The sequence below is a fragment of the Canis lupus genome, chromosome 20, assembly GCF_003254725.2.
Source record: "Canis lupus dingo isolate Sandy chromosome 20, ASM325472v2, whole genome shotgun sequence".
Classification (NCBI taxonomy): Eukaryota; Metazoa; Chordata; class Mammalia; order Carnivora; family Canidae; genus Canis; species Canis lupus.
In genome coordinates, this window is record NC_064262.1 from 5,721,817 (window position 1) to 5,735,788 (window position 13,972).

The following is a 13,972-nucleotide window of genomic DNA, read 5'->3' on the forward strand; positions in this document are numbered from 1 at the left end:
AAAATAGGAAAAGGTTACAAAGTAACTCCTAGAAAAGGAAATGAATGGCCAGTAAGCATTCAGAAGAAAATGTTCAGCCTCATGTGTAAATCAGTACATTAAATGGAAAAAAAAAAAAAAAAAAAGGCCAGTTGTGGAGTAGTATACTGTCTCCTGTTTATGCAAAATATTCTCGTTTGTGTAAATGTATGTATGTAAGTCTCTAGAAATGGAACTGCCCAGTAAGCTGTCCCCACGTAGTCGTTCCAGGGTGAGGGGGGCTTTCATGCTTGACTCCTGAAAATACGAATCTCTTGAATGCAAAATGTATTTGTTTTCTAATTAAAGATACCAACAGTTTGTAAAAAGGAAAAGGTCGGTCCATTGTGGAGAAATGAAAAGAGTTGATAATGTTTCTAATACCAGATTATAATAGACCATTTTCTGCATTAGGATTGCCCTAGAAGGTCTCTAGACCCAGGGTGAACCATCTACTGGGCTTTCTGGAAACCTGGGTTTCCAGGCTTGGTGGCCAAAAGGATGTCCCGCTGCCAGAAGGGGATGTATGGAGAGGTGTGACCGCAGTAGTGGGTACAGCCTGTTTAACTCACCCCGGCACTTATCCCACAGCATTTGAGAGCCGCTGTGTACAGCGACTGGGCTGCGGAGATGTGCTAAATCAAGAGAAAAGGAACTGGTAGAATGAAATACATGTTGCAATAGTCAGAGGCCGCGCGTAGGAGAGGAGAGGAGGAGGCACTTCTTACAGGGCAATCGGGAAAGGCTTGGGAGGACGCAGCGGTATCTGTCTGGCACGGGATGTGTTTGGGATGAGTGGAGGTAAGGAGGGGGTTGCAAGTTGAAGAAGCAGTATTAAAGCCATGGAGGTGAGAAAGCCCGAGGTGAGTGATTCCAGCAATGGGTGTGAGCTGTGAGTGACTGGCTTGCTGCCTAGAACAATGCGGGAATCAGCAGCAAAGTTAAAAAAGCGGGGTGGGGGCAGGGGAGCAGGTTGTAAGAAATCTGGAAAGCCATGTTAAAGTTTAACCCTACAGCTACCGCTACAAGAGAGGCTCATCAAAGGTCTTGAGAGGTGTAGTGACCCAGCCTGGTGTTTACAAATAATTGTCATCATTTCAAAAGAAACCAGTAGCCTCTTTTTCACTGTCCCAGGTCAGTTGGGTGATTGAGAAATGCTGCCCGAGGTATTTGGTCTTTTGCCTTTTGATCCTATAATATAGAAGGAGCTTAAAAAAATTTTTTTTTCTGTTACTGCCTTATTAGAACTAAGACAGTACTTTACCTTCTTTTTTTTTAATTTATTTTTTATTGGTGTTCAATTTACTAACATACAGAATAACCCCCAGTGCCCGTCACCCATTCACTCCCACCCCCCGCCCTCCTCCCCTTCTACCACCCCTAGTTCGTATGAAAACTGAGGGTAGAGGAAGATCAGACCCCAATTTTTACTTCAAAAAAAATTTACTTTTGGCATTAGAATCCTTCAATCCTAGAGCAAGAGTACTCGACAAAATCTAGTCTTCTGTCTTTATGAATTTCAGTTTAAGCTGTCCAATCAAATTTTCCTTTAGAATGGCAGCCTGGGTGGCTCAGCAGTTTAGTGCCGCCTTCAGCCCAGTGTGTGATCCTGGAGACCCAGGATCGAGTCCCATGTTGGGCTCCCTGCATGGAGCCTGCTTCTCCCTCTGCCTGTGCCTGTGCCTCTCTCTCTCTCTCTCTCTCTCTCTCTCTCATGAATAAATAAATGTTTAAAAAAATTTTTTTTTCCTTCATTTCAGCAGTTACTGAGATTCTATTAAAAGGTACAGCAGGGGCACCTGGCTGGCTTGGTGAGTAGAGCGTGCAACTCTTGATCTCGGGGTCGTGACTTCAAGTCCCACATTAGGCTTAGAGATTACTTTTAAAAAACAAAAACCATACCTTAAAGAGATGACTGTGAAGATTAAAAGAAATAATTGAAAAAAAAAAAAAAAAAAAAAAAAGGGATCCCTGGGTGGCGCAGCGGTTTGGCGCCTGCCTTTGGCCCAGGGCGCGATCCTGGAGACCCGGGATCGAATCCCACATCGGGCTCCCGGTGCATGGAGCCTGCTTCTCCCTCTGCCTTTGTTTCTGGCTCTCTCTGTCTCTCAGTCTTTCATGAATAAATAAATAAATAAAATCTTTAAAAAAAAAAAAAAAAAAAGAAATAATTGTAAAGTGTCTCACCCAGCTCCTGACCTCAAGTAAGTGCTCCACAAATGGTCTCTATTATTATTATTATTATTATTATTATTATTATTATTATTATTATTTGACCAAGAATCCCTTGAGGACAAGGACCTGTTTCTCTCTGGATCTCTTCAGAATATATCCTGACTCCCATTCTCAGCTGACAAGGGGCTCAGTAGCCAGAATTTGGGCTGTCCCTGGCAGCCCTGGCTATGGAATTGGTTTGGGAAATGGAAAAGTCAGTATTTGTCGAGAAAACGTAAACAAAAAGAGAACACAGCCATAGGGATCAAAAACCTGCAAATGGATGGACATACAGCTGGCTAATAATTTTATTGATGATTTCTTAGCCACAGTGGCAGGGACACTGTCATGTTCAGGGCTATATCCTCAGTGCCAGGAATGATGCCTGACATTTAACAGGTGCTCATTAAAAAGTGGAATTTAAAACTTCACGATTGAATCCCTATTCTGTGCCAGGCACAGTGCTATTTGTGTTACTTTCTGTTCTTATCCCTGCTATGAAGAGGAGCTAGTGTAATTTTCACGTTGGCAATGAAAACAGAAGCTCAGATAAGTGTTTGGATTTTTCCCTACGAACAAGTCATTTCATCAATGGCAAAGTCAGGATTTGAACTCGGCTGAATTTGCCTCTAGAGGCTATGCTGTTTCTATTATTCCATTTTGCTGGACAATGAATCAAGACTTGTGGATTTCAGACTTTGTGTGAGAAGGCAAATCGCTTATTTTTCCTGGATCCCAGTGTCCTTACTATAAAGTTACCTTAGTTCTCTTCTAGGAATAAAATGATATTCTTAGCGTTTGCTGCCTAGCTCAAGATCTCCTTAGGAGCATTGGCCATAGCCACGGGAAGAGTTAAATATTGAGACAGGATGAAGTGGAGATTTGCAGCTGAGATCTGAGTATGACCATAATAGGATTGGGTGTACGGGAGGAGGAGTGGAGCAGGAAGTCAGGAAAGGGGTTTGAAGCAGACATAACAAGGTGTCTGCATGACAGTGGGCACATGGGCATTCTGTTCTCTTACTGTAGGAAATATTTCCTGATCTAAAAGAAAAAATTAAATATAAGGTATCATGGTGTTGACATATGAAGCAACTTTTTTTCCAAAGATTGATTGATTTATTCATGAGAGACAGAGAGAGAGAGGCAGAGACACAGGCAGAGGGAGAAGCAGGCTCCATATGCAGGGAGCCCGACGTGGGACTCGATCCTGAGACTCCAGGATCATGCCCTGGGCTGAAGGCAGCGCTAAACCACTGGGCTAGCCAGCTACCTGGGCTGCCCAACATATAAAGCAATTAATGGGAGCATTAAAAGAATGATAATTGGGCCAGTTCTCTTCAGTATGCTCTTCATGAGATCTACAAGTTGTGTTCAGCTACTCAAAATTCTCACAGAGCACATCAAGACATCTCTGGTACTTCAAAAACCAATGTTCAAAAGAAAAACTATCACAGTTCTATCTCATTTAGTTTTTCATTTACTGTAATGGGTTATCTGAGAGAAGTAGTGCTGCAGCTCAAAATTTCCTCATGTCCTTTAAAAAAATGTATTTTTTAAAAGATTTATTTATTTTAGAGAGAGTGCACAGTGGGGAGGAGCAAAGCTAGAGAGGGAGAATCTTAAGCAGACTCTGTGCAGAACCTGACATGGGGCTGGATGTGGTGCTCGATCCCATGACCCTGAGATCACAACCAGAGCTGAAATCAAGAGTTGGATGCTTAACCGTCTGCACCACCCAGATGACCCATTAAAAAATGTATTTTTAATAGTTGATATTTCAAGCACAAAATGTAAGAATTTCAAACATCAAGCAACAAAGTTTTTGTCCATTTTGAATGCCCTAATAAATAAATAAAAATAAATGGCTATCATATAGTTCAATTTTCCATTTGAAAACCCTTTTATTTACTTCCCAAAATATTTATACATAAAATTCGAATTTATCAATGAAACTTTTTCTCAGACAATTAAAGAGTATGTGTAATTTGTGCATGTTAAAACTTGACCTCACAAGTATTGTAAATCTCTGAAGTTTCATTCTGCATGCCCAGGAGGTCTTGACAACCTTTTTTTTTTGACAACCTCTTTTTTTTTTTAATTTTTTTATTTATTATTTATGATAGTCAGAGAGAGAGAGAGAGAGGCAGAGACACAGGCAGAGGGAGAAGCAGGCTCCATGCACCGGGAGCCTGACGTGGGATTCGATCCCGGGTCTCCAGGATCGCGCCCTGGGCCAAAGGCAGGCGCCAAACCGCTGCGCCACCCAGGGGTCCCCTGACAACCTCTTTTTAATAGAGAACCTGACACACTGCTTTAAGTATTGAAAACTTTTTCCCCCCCTCTTACTCATTTTCCGTAGGTATCTTCCAAAACATATGACACACTTCCTACTGAAATTCATTTAATAGCCATGACAGGCTGTCAGCCCACAGAAGTGCACGTGGATTATCAGAGTATGACACTCTTGCCCCTGCACTAAAACAACCCAGACTACCTTTATTCTTTTTTTTTTAATAGCAGTAAATTGCTTTAAATTCACTGAGGTATGCCTCCCACAACCACACAATTCACTCATTTACAGTATTCTATCCAGTGGTTTTTAGTATATTCACAGAGTTGCTCATCCAGCATTGCTAATTCCAGAACATTTTCATCACCTCCAGAAGGAACCCTACACCCCTTAGCTATCACCCTCCTCTTCCTCCATTCTTCCCAGCATGAAGCAACCACTAATCTACTTTCTATCTATAGATTTGCCTACTCTGAACATTTCATACAAATGGAATTCTGAAATGTATGGTCCTTTGAGATGTTTCTTAGGGTGTTTTTCAAGTTTCATCCATATGGTAGCACGTTTCAGTACTTTATTCCTTTTACTGCTGAGTAATATTGCATTGTATGAATATACCACATTCTCACTCATCATTGGATATTAAGGCTTTTTTCTACTTTTTTGACTATTATGAGTAGCACTGCTGTGAACATTCATGCTCAAGTTTCTGAATGAACATATGTTTTCATTTCCCCTAGGAGTGGAAGTGCTGGGTCATATAGTACCTATGTTTAACCTTTTGAGAAGCTATCCGCTTGTTTCCAAAGTGGCTGAATCATTTTACATTCCTACCAGCAGGCTCCACAGGCTCTCCTGCACTTGTTACTATCTGACTTCTAAATTATAGCCATCCTATGTGTCTACCGTGGTATCTCATTGCGGTTTTGTTTTTGTTTTTGTTTTGTTTTGTTTTTTCATTATTATAAACAAGTTTATTTTTTTATAATAAATTTATTTTTTATTGGTGTTCAATTTACCAACATACAGAATAACACCCAGTGCTCATCCCGTCAAGTGCCCCACTCAGTGCCCGTACCCATTCACTCCCACCCCCCGCCCTCCTCCCCTTCCACCACCCCTAGTTCGTTTCCCAGAGTTAGGAGTCTTCATGTTCTGTCTCCCTTTCTGATATTTCCCACACATTTCCTCTCCCTTCCCTTATATTCCCTTTCACTATTATTTATATTCCCCAAATGAATGAGAACATACAATGTTTGTCCTTCTCCGATTGACTCACTTCACTCAGCATAATGCCCTCCAGTTCCATCCACGTCGAATCAAATGGTGGGTATTTGTCGTTTCTAATGGCTGAGGAATATTCCATTGTATACATAAACCACATCTTCTTTATCCATTCATCTTTCGATGGACACGGAGGCTCCTTCCACAGTTTGGCTATTGTGGACATTGCTGCTAGAAACATCAGGGTGCAGGTGTCCCGGCGTTTCATTGCATCTGAATCTTTGGGGTAAATCCCCAGCAGTGCAATTGCTGGGTCGTAGGGCAGATCTATTTTTAACCCTTTGAGGAACCTCCACACAATTTTCCAGAGTGGCTGCACCAGTTCACATTCCCACCAACAGTGCAAGAGGGTTCCCCTTTCTCCACATCCTCTCCAACATTTGTGGCTTCCTGCCTTGTTAATTTTCCCCATTCTCACTGGTGTGAGGTGGTATCTCATTGTGGTTTTGATTTGCATTTCCTTGATGACTATGTATTTTTATTCTAATACATCTTTTCATTAGCTCTCCTATTTATATCCTCTCAACCCAGGCTATGACCATCACATTTCATTATTGCCTAAGTGCTTGACTTACTTAAAAGGCTTCCATTTCCCCTCTAAAAACTTTTCATCCACCGTAGGGTAGGATCCCATATATCCTGACTCAGAGTTATGTCCAAAGTAAGATTAAATGGCTTCTGAATGTGGCCCCACCAATAAGTAAGAAATATTCTTGGACTCTGACTGCTGACCTAGAGCTGCTTTGAGACTTCCTGCTTAAAACCAAGATTTTTATTTTTTTAATTTATTTTTTAATACTTTATTTATTCATGAGAGACAGAGAGACAGAGACAGAAGCAGGCTCTCTGCAGGGAGCCCGATGTGGGACTTGATCCTGGTACCTTGGGATGGTAACCTGAGCTAAAGGCAGACACTCAACCGCTGAGCCACCTGGTACCCCAAGATTTTTATTTTAAAAAGGAAAAAGAAGGAAAGGGAAGAAAGGGGGAGAAAGGAAGATAGGAAAGAAGGAAAGAAGGCAACTCAGCCTACCACTAGTTGTGTGACCTGGAACTTGGTTGGCCCAGGCCCTCACATGGGTGTCCCACTTCCTTAGGCCATGCCTGGTGCCGCTTTACTCCTCTGGACCTTTGCATGTGCTCTTCCCTCTTCTTGCAATGACCCCACCACCACCACCACCTCATCTGTCTGCCTAGCAAGTTCTTATTCCTTTACTTAACTTTATTAAGGAATTTTTCAAAGATAGGCAAAAAACAAATAGTATAATGAACCCAAATCCACAGTTAGCAATTTGTAGTCTATCTTGCTTCACCTGCACTTGCTCTCCACTCCCCTCTCCCCCCAAACTGGATCCATTTGAGGCAAATATCAGCAGACAGTATTTGTCTATTTTGATTTTTTTTTCTGGTCAAATGTGGTGGGGTTTTTTATTATTATTAAAATGACATTCACATAATAAAATTAACCAATAAAATAAAATAATAAAGTGAACAATTCAGTGGCATTTAGTACACTTGAAATATTGTGGAACCACTGTCTATCTGGTTTAAAAAGTTTCACCACCCTAAGAAACCCCATAGCCATTCAGCAGATGCTCCCCATCCCCCCTTCCACACTCCCCTAATCACCGTTCTGGATTCTGTCTCTGTGGATTTACCTATTCTGGACGTTTCATTTAAATGCAATCATTAAGGCAATGATTAAAGGACTGGAGTGAGAGTAGGGGGTGAAATGGAATCGTCCCATATGTGACTTTTGTGCCTGGCTACTTTGACTTAGCATAACGTTTAAAAAGTTCATTTATGTTGTAGCATGTGGCATCATGTCATTCCTTTTTATGTTTGAATAATATTATGTTGTATGAACACATTTTGTGTAGCCATTCACCAGTGACCACTTGTGTTGCTTCCACCTTTTGGCTGTTCCAAATCAGCTGCTATAAATGTGTGTAGGGATCCCTGGGTGGCGCCTGCCTTTGGCCCAGGGCGCGATCCTGGAGACCCGGGATCGAATCCCACATCGGGCTCTCGGTGCATGGAGCCTGCTTCTCCCTCTGCCTGTGTCTCTGCCTCTCTCTCTCTCTCTCTCTCTCTCTCTCTCTCTCTCTGTGACTATCATAAATTTAAAAAAAAGAAAAAATAAAAAATAAAAAAAATAATAAATGTGTGTACATGTACCCGTTTGAGTATCTGTTCCCAGTTCTTTGGGGGTGTACACCTGGGAGTGGAGTTGCTGGGTCATATGGTAATTCAGTGTGTGACTTTCTGAGGTCTTAAGTGCCACTCCTCTGCGAAGCCTGTCCTGACTTCCCCTCACACACTCAGGTGTCCCTGCCTGTTGTTGCAGTCTCAGTTGCAGCACCCACTGCACTGAATGGCGTCTATTGGTTTAGGTGTGGTGTACCCATGCTACCTCCCTTTCTCTGGTGACTGAGTCTGCTTTCAGGAAACACTCTTCCCCACTCCTGCTCCCCCTAGTTAAAGAAGACCCCATATGAACCCTGGCTGGAGGGATGGACAAGTGATCTCATCAAGCCAGTCAGAGTCAGTCCTGAGGCTCTTGCAGGCTGCATTGGAAAAGAAGGACTCTACCCCTAGGTTTGCTATCTATAAGAGTCCTGTGTGCCCAGAGCTGCCCCAAGCTCAACATGCCTAACTATGCATGAAGTCAAGAGGGAAGGAGGCAAAGCCAAGACATAGAGACAAGAGATAGGTTCCTCATGAAACCAGCCTGACTCCTGGATGCACCATCCTTAAAGCCATTTCATTTTTTGAACCTCAATGGCATGAGCCACTCACTTTCCTTTATTGCTAAAACTGTTCCAGTTGGGTTTTGTTACCTGCAGCCGGGAGACACATGTGATGGTTGACCCATGAGGGACCATCTGCCAGGACCCTTCCTTGTGGAGCCACACCTCCCCCAGCGTCAGCCATGCTGTCTGCATGAGAGTCACCATTATTCTCAGTCTGGGACTGTCAGGCACAGGACCTGAAAGAGGGTCAGTCTAGTTTTGGGGTCACAGGAGCAGGTAAGCATGAAGTTCGTAAGGGAGAGCTTCTGGCAGGGAGACACCGGGCCAGCAAGGAGAGGTGAGACAACACACAGCATGGCACCAAGCTACTGGCCCCAGCCACTCTTATCGTCAGCACACTCTATCCTCACCACGGATTGACCGGTAACATATGCCAGTATGATTCTAACTAACCCCCCTTTTGGCCTGATCTGTCTGTTCATGTGTCTCCCATAAGCCCCTAAGACACAAGAGTTGCCTTAACACCAGCACGGCACTCTGACCTGACACCTGCAAGGACACACAGCTGACTTTGTCCAGTGCTTATCCATCCTAGGAGCAGGCAACCTGCCTTCTGCCCAAGTGTGACTCCCCGTGACCTCAGGCAAATCACCTCTCACTGGCTCTTTAACTCAGCTGGAAAATGGAGGTAAAAATACACCTGCTTCATGAAGCTATGAGGGTCTCATGAATTAATCTGTCAAAGTACCTAGAACAGAATCTGATACATCGTACAGGCTCAGAGGATGTCAACTTGTGGTGCTATTCTTTGGAAGCACTGCTCCCACGTGTATCCTTTGCTCTAGCTGTGACGCAATGTTGCCACACGCTGTCAACTCCACACCTTTGCATGTTGTTCCCCCTGCTTCTCCATCCCTCTGTCCACTTAGGAAATGTCTATTCTTCCTTCAAAAAGCACCTCTTCTCAGAAGACTTCCTCAACCAACCCTTCTTCCCCTACAATGAATGTCCCTCAAACAGACCAAAAATGGTCTTCACTCCCTTTTCTGAGTATCCGTTCTAGCACCGGCTAGGCTGGGCCCTTGTAACCACCAAGCAGAGAGTGTGGCTGTGCATTTACCCAACTGTCAGCACCCCCAAGATTATGAGGGGAGCACAGGGAGGGGTTCCTCTCTCCAGGGACCCTACAGCCCCTCAACGGATAGGTGGTGGCTGGGGCCCTGGGAGCCTATAACACATATCCCATGAGGGCACTTTAGGTTGGTTCCAGCTTTGGAAAGTGAGATACCTAGTGTGAAATGGTCACAGATTGAACTAGAAATCTCCCAGTTATGGCACAAGTACCAGAGGAACTTGTAAGTCTGGAGGGAGGCCAGTATGCAATGGGTTCCCACACTTCAGACCTGCAAACTAATTTACAGGTGGGCCCCCAAAGGAATTTGGAAACACTGTTCATCTTCTCACACAATTTTAAATTGACACAATATTTAAAGTTTAATCAGATGTAAAGAATGTGCTTTCCAGGATATTTTAAATATTGACATTTTTTCTCGTCACTATTGGTAATACTTCCAGTGAATCTAAAGAGCATAGTGATTGGATACACACCACCACTCACATAAAAAGTACAAAAACAAGTTCTTCTTTATTAATGAAGTTTTACTTCATTGTTTTTTTATATTTATTTATTTATTTATTTATTTAGTAATTTCTACACCCAGTGTGGGACTCAAACTCACAATCCCAAGATCAAGAGTGGTGTGCTCTTCTGACTGAGCCAGCCAGGCTCCCCTTATGTCATAATTTTTTTTTTTAATTTTATTTATTTATTTATTTATGATAGTCACACAGGGAGAGAGAGAGGCAGAGACACAGGCAGAGGGAGAAGCAGGCTCCATGCACCGGGAGCCCGACGTGGGACTCGATCCCGGGTCTCCAGGATCGCGCCCTGGGCCAAAGGCAGGCGCCAAACCGCTTGTCATTATTTTTGAATGTGTTGATTATTAACAAATATTTTGAAACTTGAATCCACAGCACCCACAAAGTTTCAGCTTGGGTAATATATTTTATGTGATTACATGCTCCTACTTCTCTGTAGGAAAAACTATAGACAAGTAAAGCTTCAAATATTTAAAATTTTCTGTGATGGTAAGTCACGTAAGTGTTTAAAAACTGTTACTCTGGGGATCCCTAGGTGGCTCAGTGCTGCCTTCAGCCCGGGGCGTGATCCTGGTCCCACGTCAGGCTCCCTGCATGGAGCCTGTTTCTCCCTCTGCCTGCGTCTCTGCCTCTCTCTCTGTGTCTCTCATGAATAAATAAATAAAATCTTTAAAAAAAAACCCTCTTATTTTGGAAAGTTATCATTACAAATGTTATTAGCATGCAACTGATCAAAACAACATAAATATATTACAAATAAAAAAAATTAAAAAAATATATTTTGTTTGAATGCATTTTTTAATGAGTTGATCAGATTTCCCTGGTTTTGTGTACCAGTGGATAAATATTCCTTATGTCTATGATGAGACAGTGTTCACTTTCATCTCATCCTAGTTCTCATGTATAAGCACTCAGAGGTCTTGTCACATAAAGAGGCAACAGAAAAGAAAGGGAGTGGTATTGGAGCAAGTTAACTCTAAAATTCCTTTAACTTCCTTTTGAGTCTTATGCCAAATCAATAGTAATCCATCATCAAGCATTACTTTTTGTTGCAACTAGGTGATAGGTAAGTTAGCGTTCATTATACTGGTCCCTCTGCTTTTGTGTATGTTTCCATTTAAAGAAATTATGTTTAATCTCTATTGGTTGACAAGAAGATGAGGGCCCTCCTGCAATTTTGTTACAGGCAAAACATGGGAACTACTTGCCTGGCAAGAGGATTTCTTCCCAAGCTTTGGAGCCCTTAGAGCCTTTCTTCCTCTCCAGACCCAGAGCAGGACTTCCAACTGGCCTTTTGTTGACCTTGGGTCGGGGGCATTTGCCTTTCTTTCCCAAAACAAGAAGCTGCTTTTTTAAAGAGTCGGTGCCCCATTTGAAGACTGTGGTGAGTGAGGATGATGAACCCCTTGACCACAGGCCTGGGGAAATGGGTCAGGCCAAGAAGGATGAAAGAAAGATTCCATCTCAGAATGCAAGCGCATTCTTTGTCTGCTCCATCCTCTCCCATGAGCCTTGCCCAGACCTTGGCACTCTCAGGGGAGAGGACCTGGGAGCTGCCCAGGGTCATTCAGTTAAGAATGGTGAGGCTGGAAATCTCTATATCCATCTTCTCAAATTACTTCAGCCCAGGAAAGCTTAGTGAATAAATTTCAATTAAAATAAAAGCTCACAGGATACCCACGGGGTATTTTATTTTCAATTAAAATAAAAGCCACGGGGGTCAGCCCAGGTGGCTCAGCGGTTTAGCGCCGCCTGCAGCCCAGGGTGTGATCCTGGAGTCCCCGGATGTGTCCCGCGTCGGGCTCCCTGCATGGAGCCTGCTTCTCCCTCTGCCTGCGTCTCTGCCTCTCTCTCATGAATAAATAAATAAAATCTTTAAAATAAAATAAAAGCCCACAACTAAATGTGGTCCTGGAGGGGACCCTGGGGGTGGGGGTGGAGTGGGGGGAGCTGGGGGTGGGGTAGGGGAGCATGCTGTAAAAGACCTCCTTGGGATAAGTGGCAATATTCGAACAAGGTTTTGCAGTCTAAGTAATAGTATTGCCTCATGATGAAATCCCCTGATCTTGAAAACTCTGCTGTGGTTGTGTAACAGAATGAACGCCCTTGCTCCTGGGAAGTACTCATTGAAGGGTTTAGAGTCTAGGGGCGTCACGTCTGCGACCTACTCTCCGGTGCTTGAAGGGGGATGTGAATATGCAGAGAGTGGGTAAGAATGCGAAAACTTGGTGAATCGGGGCTAAGAAGGGGGTGCGAGAGTTCTCTGTACTGTTCTCACAACGTTTGGGTGATGGAAAAGACCCGAAAACGAGCAGGTGCGGGAAGCCTGGTCTCTGTCGCCCCCGGGTGGCCGGCCTGGGGCGCGCAGCCTCCGAGTCCAAGAGCCTCTGGCCGCGGCGCCCGACCTCCCCGGGTCCCGGCGGGTCCCGGCGGGTCCAGGCACCCGGCGGGCTCCGGCCTCCCGCGGCCGCACCCCCCTACGCCGGCTCGATTTCCCCGCTGCTCAGATCCGTCTGCCTCTGCGAACAGCTAATGTGAAGTCACATTAATCTCGGCTTGAAAGGAGTCGGAATTTCAGAGCTTCCAACTCAGATCACACGCCGTCTACAAGTAGGGAAACCGAGGCCCGGAGAAGACAGGAGGCTGCGCATGACTAGGACCAAGGTCCTCCTGTGCCCCTTCCTCAGCAAGCAGGGCATCCAAGCCCCACCGAGCCCTAGTCTGGGTCCGGCCGCCTGACCTCCCCCACCCCCACGCGCCTCGGCCTCACACCCGCCCGCCCGCCCCTTCCCCCGCCGCGAGCCCTCCCCGCCGGTCTCCCGCGCTGGGACGGGGACGCCTGCGGACAGGACCCTCGCGGCTCCCCGGGGTGCCCACGGCGCCCGGCACAGGGCGGGGACGTCAGCGCGGGCAGGAATGCTTGTCCCCGGGCCCTTCACCCCCCGCCCTGGCTCCGCTCCCAGGTGACCGCCCGCGAGCGCGAGCGCGAGCGCGAGGGAGTGTCCTGCCCGCGGCGTCCGTGGTTTCCGAGGAGCTCGGGGCCGGGAGCGGCAGGTGCTGGGAGGGCGCGGAGGGCGCGGGTTTGCGCCAGCGGGGGCCCCGCCCCGTGGAGGCCCGCCCCCTGGAGGCCCCGCCCCCTGGAGGCCCCGCCCCTGTGGCCCCGCCCTATAGAGGCCCCGCCCCCGGAGGCCCCGCCCTCTTCCCCGCCCTGTGGCGGCCCCGCGCCCCGGGAGCATCGAAGGGCTCCGCGGCCTCGGACGACCCAGGCGGGCGGGCGGCAGGGCCTGGCCTCGGTGCCCTCCCCGGGGCCCGACCTGGACGTCCCTCCCCAGCCCGCTTCCTTGCCGCGCCCGCCGGCCGACCCGCTCGGGCCTAGGGTCTCACCCGGGGACAATGGCAGGGGCGGAGCTGCAGCGGACGTGCGGACAATGGGCCCCCGGCCACCCGGCCGACCCGCGTCCGGCCTTTCTCGGCCTGGGCGGGGCCGCGGGGCGAGGGGGACGCGGAGGTGGCGCTGCTTCGGGCCGCGAGCCACAGCCCCTCCCCCCGGGACCCTCTACACCCCTCCCCCGGGACCCTCTACACACCCCCCCGTGCCCTCCCCCGGGACCCTCCCATGGCGCCTGTCCTGGAGGCCAGGGGTCCTCCCCAACCCACCTCTGCCCTCAGCGCTGCCCACCTGCAGGCCTGGCGAGGGGAGCAGGGGTTTTCAAACATCCCCCCCACCCCCGTTTTTTTTTTTTTTTTTTAA